A 15,122-nucleotide genomic window follows, 5' to 3' on the forward strand; every position below is an offset into this window, starting at 1 on the left:
GTCTGTCATAGCTACACCGAGTGACCGATCGCTTTGAAACTTTTAGCGATTGTCAAGAGCAATAGCATGTACAAAATGTATATCTCAGAATTTCAATATCGATGACCTAAGGTCAGGTCAATTTTGCGACCTCCCCATTATAAGTCAATGGGAGAAAATTGAAATGCGCCTCTTTTGGACAAAAGACATTATAAACAATCCCAAACACCGAATTACAAGTGGTTTAGATACACTGAACATGAAAATGGTGTCCGTGACCCTTGTTTATGCCCTGAGGTCATCTTAGGTCATGAATGGTATCTAACAGTTTTTCGCAAATAACTTTTGATAGGGGCATGCTAGAGCGATGAAAACGCCTTAGATGTGTTCAGCTCGACGATACGGATCGACTGATATGCAACATGACCCTTGCCGGTCAGGTCATGACCTTGACCTGAGGTCAAATTTTCAAGTTGACCTTTCAAGGTCAAGTTATAGTTCATTCGATGCGTCTTGACGAGAGGAACACGATGCCGGTAAAAGTAAGCTCATACAGGGCTTGGGTCAAAAGTTATTGCAGAAAAACTGTTTCCGAAAAAATCGGCTATTTTTGCAGTTTTTGCCCCCTGCAGGCAAAACCGTTGACGTTAGGTCAAATCTGAGAGAATTACTCAGAAAGGGCGTTAATAGGGCTATCGAATGCGCTTTTCCGCGGCGCTGTAGCTCTATTGGTTCCCGGGTTATGCGTTGGCTTCTTGGAAATTTTCGACATTCGACCTGGAAATCGGCGAAATTTTGCCTTCAATGACCTTTGGTGACCTGAACTTTGACCTGACCAAAAAATTGACCGAAGTGATTTCGTCATTATTTTTGACGCTCTTTCGAACACCGCCTTCCGCGTATCGCTACGTGGCCCAGGAGCCGAGTTACAAGGGGGGTGTTCAAACACCCCCCCCCCCCCAGCAGGGCGTGGAAATCCAGGACCCCCAGCCGGGCGCGGGTTAACCTCCGTTATGTTCATGAACTGTGAGAAAAGTTGTCGGAGAACGCTAAAATCAGAGAAATTTGGCTTTTGATGATCTATGGTGATTTTATTATTGAGCTTGCCTAAAACATGACCAGATTTCTCTGATCACGTTTGTCGCTCTTTCAAACGTCGTTCCGCTTCTCGCCTCGTAGCCCAGTAGCCGAGTTAGAAGGAGCGTGAAAAGCCCACCTCTCGACTCAACGTGTTACGATAGGGCCACCACCCTGGCGCGGGTCAAGTTGGGGGAGCCTTGAGCCCCAGCAGCTCGTCCTTCCATCTCACTGATATTACCCTCGTCCTGTCTTGTGATGTCATTACAGTGCCATCTTACGATAACGGCCCTTAAATATGATTTACTTCTGTTTGATGAAACATGTCGGGCTCCGCGATGAAAAGACTTAAAAACATAAGCTCCAAAATGAAAGTACCTAAAGTAAATTTTCAAGAACTTTTCAAGGTGGATAAAAATAATGAGAGACACTTTTATAGATGGCAGTTTTTTCGTATGGAGACAGCTTTTAGGATTTACAAAAGTGGAAAAAGTTACCCCGGCCGCGCCGGGGTCGGCTGAAAGTTACCCCGGCCACGGCCGGGGTGGCCGGGGCAGGTTCTCCACCCATGGTCACGCCAACAAGGTTCGATATATGAACGAGGAGACGATTAAGAGTACCTACCTATTTGGCAGGTCTCTGACACGACAAAGATATATCTTTCTGCTCTTTAGACCCATTACTCCGCTCGGAACGCTGCCAAAGCGCGCCACCGACGCCGTAAGCATCATACTAAGAAGCCTTTCCGATGAAGCAGGCAGCTCCATTCGCTATTTCGGTGCTATAATTACCCAAGTCACCTGCAAACTTGGCGTCGCAGTCAATGTCACAATCAGAGCCCAAGTCCGGGGACACAGAGCCACATCAAACGACATTCCTCGAACTTCCCGGGCCTAATAACCAACTAGCCCAGTTCAGGCCATCATAAAGAGAACGATCAATAGTCGTCCAAACTGCGCAGCGGTCCGACCCGGCTGCCCGTCACCCTGAGGTGGTCCCCAGCCTCTCGACCAGCCGGGGTCCGTTGCACGCAGTATCTACGCACCGCCCGCACGTCCAGCGCCGCGCGCTGCAGCGGACGGCGGGGGCGGACAAAGGCGGACGGCGCAGGTGTTCAGTTACGCCGCCCACCGGCTGCCGCGCCGAGGCGGCAGGCGGAGGTCAGCGCAGGTCAGACCGGTCGGAAGGTCACGCACAGACCGCACCGGGTCCAGGTGACGCCAAGACGGCAGAGTAAAGGACTTTCATAGTCGGAGCAGAGATAACTACGGGTATCGGAGATTGACGCTGGGTACAGACAAAAAGCACAAAGAAAACACGGGGTTCAATGCCCTGACGGATTAACTTCCAGTCACGGTATTACCAGATCTGACATCCACTGCTAGCCGAGAGCTGTATTGCGCAAACACGTCCAGCAGAATTCCAGCCTCAACAGTCAACTGACACAACATCGTCTTAACTGAGTCCCAGAGCGGAACAGAATTAGTCATCAAAGTAGCATGCAGGTAATTACCTACGTCAATTTTAGATGCATGTTGTCTGCGTTGCAAAGCTTGGTTGATGTCAGCGACAACTTGATTCACAGCGACAGGACAGCTTTGCATTACACCAACCGATCACTCAGGCAGTTGCTTGACCTTTCTCGAGCATTGAAGACGATGCTTAGGCATTCACAGCATGGCAAACACAAATCTTGCAGTCATTATCGAAACTGGACGTCAGAGGATAGACTGACAGTTTTCAATCCCAGAGCCAAAGGAAACTCTCCAGCAACTTCACATCAACGAGTTCAGAATGTGACGACAAAGCCACTGCCCCACAAGACTGGCAGAGTGGGCCGGCGGGAGGGAGGGGAAAAGGGGCGAGGTAGGGGTAGGGTGATGGAGACTCCACGGTCCCCGGTCCGACTGGGACAGATGGCCATGATCTGAATCTGACGACCCATTGCGGCGCCGAAAGGCCGCTCAACCCGGACACGAGCGGTGCGGTCAGATAAAACCCTCTGCAGAGCACTGTCGTCTGACTGAATAGGCTCTCGGTTCTCTGACAAAACCGATCGTGCCACTGGGAAACGTGAACCCAACGAGCCACATCCACGGGAGAGCTACGAAATGTATCAATGGGTTAGGAGGACAAGAAGGCAGGAGCGTCCAAGGTCTTGCCTGCTGAGCAGATGAGATTTTCGACAAACAACATCGCATAAACATCCCAGCGGAAAACTGCTTATAGTCATTGAGATTAGATGTCACAGACAGCGGTGATTTCATCCGGCATTCGATATCCAGAAGAAAACCAGACACGACAGGGATCAAATGGTTGCCTAGCTTCAATTTTCCAGTTCAGACAAATTCAGTTCAAGTATTTTAGAAAAGGTCCAAGACACCGTCGCTAATACCTTGAAAGAGGATTGCGCTAGATAATACCATCACGGTTAGAACACCGGAGTTTCACAGCTCGCGACAATCCACAACACAGCCGAATGGTTACCAACAGGAAAAAGATCGCATGAAAAAAATGAATGCCCTTGCAAAGCGCACACCTTCACGGCAATCAAACCTCATGGAAATCCCTAAATGGCAACGAGGAAAACGTCAATACAGTGAGTTGGCTGGGGCCACTGAAGGAGCCAATTTTCAGGGTGCTGGCACAGCCCGAGCGCCCATTCAGACGAGTGCCGCGATGAAAGCCTGCCAAGCGACCATCAACTCGGCGTCTATCCAATCTGTCACAATGGCACGAACATGACGGACGATAGACCGACCCGACCGGCGGTGCGGGAATGTACCGACACGCGACGCCCCGGGGATTGGTCCTATCATCGACCCTACAGTCCACTCCGGAACGTCGCTCTGACCCCAGGGGCCCGGGCAGGTAAGGTCAATGCCCCTTGCCCTCGTCAGCACCATGTAAATTTATATTGCAATGCTTCGTAATACCAAAACATCTCAGGTCAATAATCGCAACGGGAGGAAGCATTGTAGCATCATCGATGCTAAAATCTGTTAGCATTTTTGGTGTCACCTTTGGCAAATTAATGATACCTATAACAATCCTAGCTTAGCAGCATGTGACATTAATATCGATCAACCATTCGTCAGCTCCAGAGGTTATTAGAGGAAGATCGTTATTACTTATTCGTAATTCAAAAGAAAAACAGACACAAACATTATCGAATGGTTGTAAAGTTAGCTCGTCCGTCTCGTAAGAAGTAAGATACTAAACAGATGTCCGTTCCGTAGGTACAGCTTGGTACAGCTTCATAATCCGGAATTGAGCGCCCGGGTTCGAGTTGCTCCTGCGCTTGACATATGAGTGCTGATGTCAGGGATGATCTGCCAGGGATGATCTGATGTTGGTGGGGACCAAGATTGTTCAGATGTGGGCAGCCGAGGTCATCTGAAGTCAGTTTGGGAGACGGACCGACGCCATGACAGTGGATTGAGCGCGACGCCCGGGGATCGAAAAGGTACTGCAAATAATAAAGACATGACGTCTCCGACTCCGGTGAACATGCCAAACATTTGCGCCGGAATTCTCTGAAGCACTCGCAAATGGCGCCATCAGACGGTAGAGGTCTAGTTTACAATAACCAGCCCTGTCAAATTATTAGCTAATATTTGAGACATGTCTATAAAGCTTTTCATTGGGTTGAACCATTGGGCATTCAGGAGGCTGTACTGGATAAAACATTACAGGATGAGGGACCCTGAGATGACTAGTTAACTTTAAAGGACAGAGTGGCTGCTGACTTTAATGAACTATTATCAAATGAGCCTGGGGTTTAATGAAAACTTTTTATTATTCATTTGCAATACTACCTCCAACAGCTTACTAATGATGCTGGGGGTTGCCACAGGCCAATAATGTTTCATTTCATTGATTGAAGCTGCTTAGTTCTTTAGAATTGGAACAATGCTCACCACCATCAAGGACCTTGGGAGGAAACCATGAAGAAGGAAAACATTGAAATTTGAAACACATGCATAACCACTGCATGCCTCAGAATAACCTAAAGCACACAAAACTGTACAGTACAAGTTTCTGCCTGAAGTAAAGAGGTCTGTGGAGCTCCCCACCCTGTAAGTCATGACCCTGGTTTACAAATTGAAATACAACAAATTAAAGGAAATAGTTCACTTTCACGAAATTATTTTTTTTGCAACGGATTTATGATTTTTTATGTTCAAAATAATCAGCAAAGAAAATAAAACCTTTTTATAACAAAATATTATTTTCTATATTTTGATATAGGAAGAGCTTTTCAGTTTCTGTAAGGCACACGCGATCCAGTATGAAAAGAGCATGGGTCCCGAAAATTCTTCAGAAACAGAGAAATTATCGCAGCCACCGGCATTTGGGCGATCTGCTCGATCTGATAATGTTCCCCTGAATGTCCTAATTGATCAGTACGAGAATTTCTCTAGAGTTCTCGTAGATAATTTCTCTAGTTTCTGAAGAATTTTCGGGACCCATGCTCTTTTCATACTGGATGGAAATATATGCAAGGCACACATCCTCAACGCAAGACACCTTTTTCGGGACGAGAAATACAATATCTTTGCCTAGGGTGATCGTTGGGCTGTAAAAGCTCCTGATTTATGCTCGTCTCAGCCCAAGCTACGGAACTGCTATTCCAGTTCAAAACCCATGTTAAAAAGTGAACTATTTCCTTTAAAGGTAGTGTGCCACCTTTGAAAGATTTCCCATTTTATTTTTCCTAGGATAAGAAGCTTCTGTTTTTACCTAATATCGCAAAAAAATCAAAAATGGGCCTGGAATAGTGCCTTTTTTGCCTAAAAGTTTATCGGTTTTTCGATATGTATAACAACTGTAGTGGGCTCACCTGCAAACAGGCGTCGGCAACAATCGCAAATGCGGCGCACATGTGACAATAAGCAAAGGTCATTATAGTGTTACGACCATACGACGTACGGGAATGAGTTATCAGCTGTCTAATCGTAGACAACACAATGTCGAGCCTTAAACTGTAAGCCTGTATTGGTATTGTTTCTTTTATTTGGCTGTCGAACATTATTTATGGTTTGAAATATGATTTTATGTAAAATAATTGATATGAAAAAGCCGTCTCATAAGTTATGACCCCATTTCACCACACACAAGTGGCAGAAATGACAATGATCAGCTGACGCATTTTTCTTGGCCGAAGTCAGAGCGCGCAGCCCGACGCACCACCACCGCACCACAAAGTATGAGCAGAAGCCGCGCCCAAAGCCAGGGCCCCGGTAACGTGAGGTAGCCGAGTCGGGGCAGCGTGCGCTGACCCAAGCCGGGGCCGCAGCTTTGGGCGCGGTCTACCGCATCCCCGCGGGCAGCCCCGGGCTATCACATGACACCGGGAGGACGCGCGGCTCCGGCTTGGATCAGCGCACGCTGCCCTGACTCGGCTACCTCACGTTACCGGGGCCCTGGCTTTGGGCGCGGTCTACCGCACCACCTAACAGGCGTGTTCGAAACCGCAGGAGCTGATGATGAACGGGTTTATCGAAACTTGATTGGATGAGCATATCGGTAATAGCGATTTCAGTGTGTGTATTTATTGTTCATAGTGGTGTGAAATGTGGTTGGGGTACGACCGACAACCCGTCGGGGCGAATTTCGCACTGGGGTACTCAAAATTTGAAGAATTTAAGACGTTTCCATGAGTTTTGAAGGTATGGATAAGTTCTAAAAATCCGGTTCTCCTTATCTGGGCCATTAACTCCATACGGTCCAGGAAAGCTGGCACACTACCTTTAAATGAAGAATATAGCAGCAGCAGTGTTCAAATCAAAATCTGCAGGAGCAACCATCTGAAGGATTCAATCAGAAATCTTCAGATTGAAAATGATGGCATCTTTAAAGTTAAACATGAGGCCCAGTCAAGAGCCAAACATTGCATGAAATTCAAAAAACAGACTATGGCTTTTACAGCTTCATTCATCAGGGTGAGAGAGCAAAACTGATACTGAAACATGTAACTACCTTAAAAAAGTCACCCACCAGGGACCTTTGACCTCAGCCTCTCAAAACCATTACAAAACAACACCTTAGTCCTTAACCCGCGCACCGACGGGGGGGGCGGATATCCGCCCCCCCCCCCCTGAGGTTTTTCGCGAATAGCGAAATTTGGTATGACTATTCCCTTATCAATTTTACACATGGTGTGCAAGTTTGAACCTCCTACCTTTCAAGGTCAGGTCACCAGGTCACTTTGAATGACCCAACCTCAAGTCACTTTTTTGCAACTTTGTCACCGTGCCAGAGCTACAGTAGATGTCGGAGGCCTTTGAAAGTCGCAGGATGTTATTAGGTCATTAGTAGCTACAATTTGTATATCTCGGAATTTTGATATCGGTGACCTAAGGTCAGGTCAATTTCGCGACCTCCCCATTATAAGTCAATGGGGGAAAAATCAACTCCCTGTTTTTACCACTAAAACGGGTCGGAATGGCCCCATGTACCATACATGACTTCATATACGATCAACCTTCACTACCTTGAGGTCTGTTTTGCTGTTGGGCAGCTGTGAGGTCATGTGACGTCATCAAAGGTCACCAAAGGTTTTTGGCCAATAACTCCGTACAGGAACAAGATACAGACGCGTGGATGGTCTCATTGTGTTCAGCTCGTCAAGACGCATCGAGTGATATACATGATGACCTCGAGGTCACGTGACCTGAGGTCAACCTTTGACCTTGACCTTTCGAGGTCAACATATATATCATTCGATGCGGATTGACGAGAGGATCACGATGATGCCCTTAGTTTGTTCCTATCTTCACTAATTCGAAAGTTATTCGAGAAAAACTCTCTCCATATTTAGCGCCGCCATTTTGACTTTTTCGACCCCTGTGACGTCATCTTTGACCTGACCTGAAAATGACCTTTGTAAAAATTGTAGATCTTGACCGTGCGTATCCGATGCCGTTTACCGCTTGTCGCTATCTTGCTTCGTTCTCGAGATCTCAGGGGGGGCGGTCATCCGCCCCCCCCCCGTCGGTACTAAGTTGGCGCAGACCCCCGTCGGTGCGCGGGTTAAATATTTGGTAGGTAATCATATGGCAGGCTGGACCCATCAATGTTCGTTCTTGACCTCGAGCTACTGATCCAAGATCGAGATACAAATATACTTACTTACTTACTTACTTACTTATAAAGTTCGGAATTTTGAAAGGCCACTTGGCCTCAAGGATCCGGTCCTATCGAGCTCCTTACTGATTCAGTGTCCTGACTCAGTCGTTAAGGTGAGTTGTGTGTTTCAAATGTGCCCAGTGTTTGTCCAGTCTGGCTTTGAAGGCGTTTAGGCTGGGGGCATCGACAACTGATGGCGGGAGTCCGTTCCAATCGTTGATGACTCGGACGGAGAAGACATTTCGACGCACTCGGGATACGGCCCTCGGTTTCGACAGCTTCCATTGGTGTCCGCGGGTGTTGCCTGTCGCTGCCGCCGCAAAGAATCTCTCTGCCTCGAGGTCAATCCCCTGTCTGAGCACCTGGTAGACAGTTATCATGTCGCCCCGGCGTCGGCGATGGTATAGAGACGGCAGGTCGAGAATCCGGAGCCTCTCCTCGTATGGCTGATTTCGGATGGCGGCAACCAGCTTCGTAGCTCTCCTCTGGACCTTTTCAACGCGCCTCTGGTCCTCCCGATTGAAAGGTCCCCAGATGGAGTTCGCGTATTCCAGGTGAGGTCGAACCATCGTTCGGAACAGCAGAGGCAGAGTGTTCTCGTCTAGAAGGGCGAAGCTTCGCCGGATCACGGACAGGATGCGCGATGCTTTCGAAATCGCCGCGGCTGCCTGCTCACGGAACTTGAGTTGGTGGTCGACGTGGATTCCGAGGTCCTTCTCCACCGAGGTCTGGTCCAGCTGCGTGTCGCCCATGTGGTAGACGTAGTTTCCATTGTGGGAGCCCAGATGCAGTGACTTGCACTTTGTTCGGTTGAAGGGCAGCTGCCAGCGTTCCGACCATTCAACGAGTGTATCTAGGTCAGCTTGGAGGGTGAGAACGTCTGATGCCCGGCTGACACTCCTGTAAATTTTCGTGTCGTCTGCGAACATCTTGATTGAGGACGCGACTTCACCGGGCAGATCGTTGACGTACACGACAAATAGCAGCGGCCCCAAGACAGTTCCCTGTGGCACCCCGCTGGTCACAGCGGCCCATTACGACCTTGAGTTGTTCACCCGAACCCTCTGTTGCCTCCCCGTGAGGAACGCCTGCACCCAGTTCAGGAGCTTGCCATCAACGCCGCAGGCCCGCAGCTTCAGAAGCAGGCGCTGGTGTGGAACAGAGTTAAAGGCTTTGCTGAAGTCGAGGTAGATGGCATCGATTGCCTCACCTCTTTCTAGTCCACTGGTCCACTCCTCGAGAGTCTCAAGCAGTTGGGTACAACAGGATCTCCTGGGTCTGAATTCGTGCTGCGCGCCACTCAACTGCCCCGTCCGGGTGAGATGCTCCATCAGCTGGTCGCGAATCAGTGATTCCAGCACTTTACAGGGGACTGATGTGAGGGTGACCGGTCTGTAGTTAAGGGGACACGTCCTGAGGCCCTTTTTGAAGATTGGGACGATCTCGTCCACGCGCCAGTCCCTTGGGAGGTGGCTCGAGTCCACGGAGGAACGAAACAGCCGCGTCCATGTCTCCGCCATCGCTTCAGCCGTCTCTCGGAGAACCCTGGGGTGTAGTCCGTCTGGGCCCGGAGCACTGTCCACGTTGAGTTTGAGGAGCTTCCGCTTCACCGATGCAGAGCTGATGTCCACGTCTTCCAGACGGGGGCCCCCATAGGAGGCAGTCACCGTGGGCAAGACAGTTGACTCAGTGGTGAAAACACTCTGGAAACAATGGTTGAGCAGGTTCGCTTTCTCACTGTCTTTCCGTGCCATCGTCCCATCGTCGTTTTTGAGGTCTTCAACTCTTATTTTGGTGCGCAATCGTGAGCCAGTGTAACGCCAGAATCCCTTGGGGTTTTCTCGGATATCTAGGACAAGCCTCTTCTCAAAATCTGCTCTGAGGTTTCGGGTAAGGGTGCGGAGCTTATTCCGAGCGCGGGTGAAGCGTGCATAGTCCAGTGGGTCTCTTGTGCGCACATACTGGAACCACATAGCGCGCTTGTGTTTCTTGAGCCGCAGGGCCTCCTGGTTAACATACAGGCTCTTGTTCGTTGACTTTGGTTTGGCAAGGGGTATGCAATTGGATGCCAGAGACAGAAGCGTGTCTTTGATGACATTGTACAATACTTCGGTCTCGAGTTCTGTCGTGGGTGCCCAGTTAATTGAAGACAGTCGAGCATTCATGAGACGATAGTTCCCTTTGTTCAGGTTGTAACGAGGTTCAGCTGGTTCTACTACTTCCGAGTAGCAGTTCAGCTTGAATTTGAGGACAACATGGTCGCTTGATCCTAGTCCAGGGAGGGACTGTAGGCCTTGGATCATCCCCTCCTCATTTGACAGAACCAGGTCCAATGTGTGTGGTGTTTCACCCAGTCTAAACCTCGTTGGTTGAGTGACATGTTGGTGCAGGAAGCAGTCATTCACTATGTCAACAAAGTTGTGGGAGCAATGTGCAGGTGGGGCAGTGGAAGCGCCCAGATCCCAGTCAATTTGTGGCAAGTTGAAATCACCGGTTATGACTACATGCAAGTGAGAAGACCTGCATGCTGTCTTTAGCAGTTCACCAATCTCTACAACATCTTGCTCTGCCGTTCCAGAAGGACTGCGGTAAATGCACCCTAGCAGTAGGCTGTCCTGGCCATACAAAGGCATCTCAATCCAGAGCTGGTCCTTGGGGGATGACATGTTGAAGGTGACCTCTGACACATGCAGATTTGTCCTCGCATAGATACATATCCCTCTCTGACCACTGTTGCCAAGGTTACATGCAGAGGGGTCAAAGTTCACATACATGTTGTAGCCTGGGATAGTTAAGAGAGATGGAGAGATAGGGTGGAGCTGGGCTTTCGGTATTACCTCATTAACTAACATGAAGTCGGGCTCATTACCTGCAATGAGCATGCAAATATGGGATATTTTAAGTAAAAAAAAATTAAAACATTGCTTGATATTGGCTGATAGTTTGTTTTTATGGCAAACAATTAAGCATGTGATGATACCCTCCCATAGCCATAGGTACCAATACCATTTACCTTTGCTAGGTAGCTTCCGATTTCAATTTGCGTCACAGGTCAAGGTAGATGATGTTGACATTTGAAAACCTAGTGCGATTAATTCTCAAACTTCGACAGCAGCTTATCATTGACCCTAGCCTCTTCAGTCAATTTCGTTGAGTAGTCAAACAAAATTCACGCATTGTTCCTCCGAGCTATCAAATGTAACAAATATGAAATAATCCCACTGTGCGAAAACCAAGCGAAAACTGTGGGGTGCGCGAAATTTTGGGTGCAGTTATTTTTTTACATCTTAGTTTTTGTTTACGCGTTTTTAGACGTTTTTCGGCGCACTGTTGTTGAAGTTATACAGGCCTATTTTACAGCTATTTTTGATTCACAAAACTGCTGCAATTTTTAGAGTTTTTTTTTTGCATATTGACATTGCGATGGAATTGGAATGCATTAAAAGATTTGTATTCTTAAATATTGAATGCCAATATAATAACAATGTTAATCGAGCCACGCTCGTAGCGAAATATTACGAATCAATGATAATAACAGTAACCGGCAGAAAATATGTAGTTACCGCGATCGTATGATGATACTATATGTTCCGCGTGAAATTGACAGGAGATACTCGAGGGCAGCGCTTTTCGAGGAGCGCTGTGGCCCGAAGGTTTGGACTTTGAATTGTGAAAAACGCCCGCCCGCCGGAAAACGCAAACACCGCAAAACGCGCAAAACGCACGCCCGAAACGCCAACGCAAACGTCGCAAAAAATAAACAAACGCCCGCCCGCCGCAAACCGCAAATAAAAAACGCAAAAACGCCGCAAAACAATAAAACCGCCCGCCAACCGCAAACAAATTTAACACCGCAAACGACGCAAAAAAAAAGAAGAAAACCGCCCGCATCGCCCGCCCGCCCGCCCGCCCGCCGCCAAAGACAAACACCGCAAAAAAACACAAAACGCCCGCCCGCCGCAAAACGTAAACACCGCAAAACGTGTAAAACGCACGCCCGAAAAGCCAACGCAAACGGCAAAAAATCACCCGACCGCCGCAAACCACACAGAAAAAAACGCCGAAACGCCGAAAAAAATAAAACCGCCCGCACCGCACCGACGCTAACTGCTAACCGAAAACGACTAAAAGTCGCCCGCCAGCCGCCAAACGCAAACACCGCAAATAAGCGCCCGGCCGCAGCAAGATAATAATTTATCAGCGGCTGGCATACCGCTAGGCTGGTCATTTTCACAAATCAAAAAGATATCTGCAAAAATATCCTAGATGAAAGCGCCCGATTAAAAAACGGATGGCACGTGCGTGTTCCTCGCCCCCAACTTCCTTCAGGTCAATCGTCATTTGGGTCATCTAACGCATTGACGTATCTGCAAAAATCTCCTAGATGAAAGCGCCCGAGTAAAAAACGGATGGCACGTGCGTGTTCCTCGCCCCCAACTTCCTTCAGGTCAATCGTCATTTGGGTCATCTAACGCATTGACGACCGGCTGGGTGGAATGAACATTGCGCCAAGAAACGTAAGTATATTGTCAAAAAGAATCCCCAGAGTGGTGGATCCCAAAAGTTTGAAACTACCACTTTGGCCCACTGGACGACACCTTAAACAGTTGCCGACCGGATGACACCCATTGTTTGGTCACCCACGCCATAGTATGCATCATGGGTGCGCCGAAATGACCAAAAGTCCCAATTTCCGGTGTGCAGGGTCATTTTCAACGGCACGTGGCACGTGGTTCTGGACTTTTCCGGCCACTTTGCGACATACCCATGGGTAGTGCACCGAATGGTGGTTGATCTGCATGTAAGAAAATGGGGGGTCGTTTGGATCGTTTTCGAGCAATCTGCCGTGGAACGCATTTTTTCATTTTCCCCATTGGCTTAACACGGGAATTTTTAAAGTCACGTGGCACGTGCACCAGATGGTCCGCGGAGGGGAGACCCATACCAGAACGTAGATCACCTGGCCCACTAGAAATCCTGAAAAAATCAGAATATTTGAACCAGCCGTTTTCAAGAGCATCAAGTTGTACTGATCTCAGGCAGCTTTTGCCAAATTGTCAGGGAACTCAGATTTGTTTTTCAATAGAAAAACACAATTCTAAAGAATAGTGTTTTAACTATTGACAACAAACCTTCGGTTACCAGCATCTGCGATGCTGGGCTCCGCATCGCGGGACCGCAGGTTGTTTGAGCAAGCACCTCTGTAACGCCGCAAAAACGCCCGCCGCCAAACGAGAGGATGAGCCTTGCACGTGCAGCCCGGAGCGGGTGTGTCACGAACTGACGTGCACTGCACTCTACTAACCGGTCTCTAGCGGTTTGCCAAATTTGAGTGCAATCGACCCGGCCGTTTTCGAGATCTGGAAGTGACACCCTGCACGTGCGCACGTGCAACCTGGGTCCCAATTGACTTGTGCAAGGCACTCTATTCGCCGGTTTCTAGCGATGTACCAAATTTAATCTGAATCGGCCCAGCCGTTTCCAAGATCGGGAAACGACCCCTACCCGTGCGCACGTGCAGCTGCACCCCAACCGTGGCACATGAAAATACATACTAACTGACTTGTGCACGGCACACTACTAACCAGTCTCTAGCGGTATGCCAATTTTGAGCACAGTCGGCCCAGCCGTTCTTGAGATCTGGAAGCGTCAGCCTGCACGTGCGCACGTGCATAACGGGTCCCATCTGACTTGTGCACGGCACCCTACTAACCAGCCTCTAGCGGTGTGCCAAGTTTAATCACAATCGGCCCAGCCGTTCTCGAGATCTGGAAGCGTCACCCTGCCCGTGCGCACGTGCAGCGGCACCCCAACCGTGACACATGGAAATGCATTGCCGGGTGCGTGCCAACATCCATGCAAAGTACCAGCGCAATCGGCAAACTAACTACAGAGTTATTAGACTTGTTACTGAACTGACTTCTCATCGTTTTGCACGTGGCACGTGCATTAGGGGTCACCCATACGCATCGAGAATAGCACACTACGTGTAAGAAAGGAAGAAGCCATCCCACACAAAAGACCGCGAGTGAATTGGTCAAGTAGTTGTGGAGATAGAAGCTTTGCAAGGCGCCCCCAAGGCGGCCGAATGCTAATATTTAGCAATAATCAGTGTCGCATCCGCACACGGGAGGTATCCCCGTCACCTGTTCGTATACTCTAATGTGGTTGGGTTCAAGTCACAGTCGAGCCCTGATTTTTTACAGCTTTTCTTAAAAACGGCACATCGTGCAGTGACGTCCTATGCATCAGTGGAAAGAGCATCAAAAGTTGTATATTATATTAACTTTTCACCTATATATCTTACTAAAGATAAAAGTTATAGAGGAATAAAGACGCTCCCATTGACTTTCCATGTTAAAAATTTTAAATTTCAAATTAACTTTAAAAGAAAAAATGAGTTTTGCCACCTTAACGAAGCATACCAGCAAGTACTATGCTCTTTCCTCTACAAGATATAAGAGTTTGGGCGAAATCTATCTCTAAAATTTTGTACAAAGATCGAATGAAAATGTCTCTGCAAAGTCTCGACATCGCCGTCCATTGACTTAACATGGGACACAGCAAGATTCCAACTTTGACCTCGAGCAAAGACACGTTACGAACTTCTGAGGGGTATACGGCGCACACTGGCGTGTACCGGAACGTGTTTGCCATAAAATGCTGGGAAGAAAACCACCTCTTTCTTGGCTCGTTTTTCCGCCATTCCCGATGGCGCAAAAAGTGTCCAAAACCCCATTGACTTAACATGGGGAAAATGGAATCGCACGTGCCACGTGCCACGAGGTTTTAAGCGAGTAGCGACCGGTGCCATAAGGTAGATCGCCTCCGGGAGCCCATACACTGAACTTTTTACGAAGATTGTACATTTCGTCTAGGCCCCGCTCAAGTTGCCCCAATCTCAGGCCAACTTTGCAAAACATAGCCCGGTGAAC

The 15,122-nt window shown here is 48.4% G+C and overlaps 1 protein-coding gene across 3 annotated transcripts in view; it reads right to left on the reverse strand.

The window, feature by feature from the left end:
• Positions 1-11,491, reverse strand: part of LOC122377105 (solute carrier organic anion transporter family member 5A1-like) — a 67,535-nt gene extending 56,044 nt beyond the window's left edge. Inside the window, exon 1 of one of the 3 annotated variants that reach the window (XR_006255795.1) lies at positions 11,201-11,484. The gene's annotated coding sequence lies outside the window, so the exon portion shown is untranslated. Of the gene's footprint in view, positions 1-11,200 lie in introns of all 3 variants that reach the window. The other 2 variants (XM_043357079.1, XM_043357088.1) reach the window with 2 other exon arrangements.
• Positions 11,492-15,122: the final 3,631 nt, after the last annotated feature.

Source organism: Amphibalanus amphitrite, unplaced genomic scaffold, assembly GCF_019059575.1.
Source record: "Amphibalanus amphitrite isolate SeventyFive unplaced genomic scaffold, NRLGWU_Aamphi_draft 000043F_arrow, whole genome shotgun sequence".
Lineage (NCBI taxonomy): Eukaryota > Metazoa > Arthropoda > Thecostraca > Balanomorpha > Balanidae > Amphibalanus > Amphibalanus amphitrite.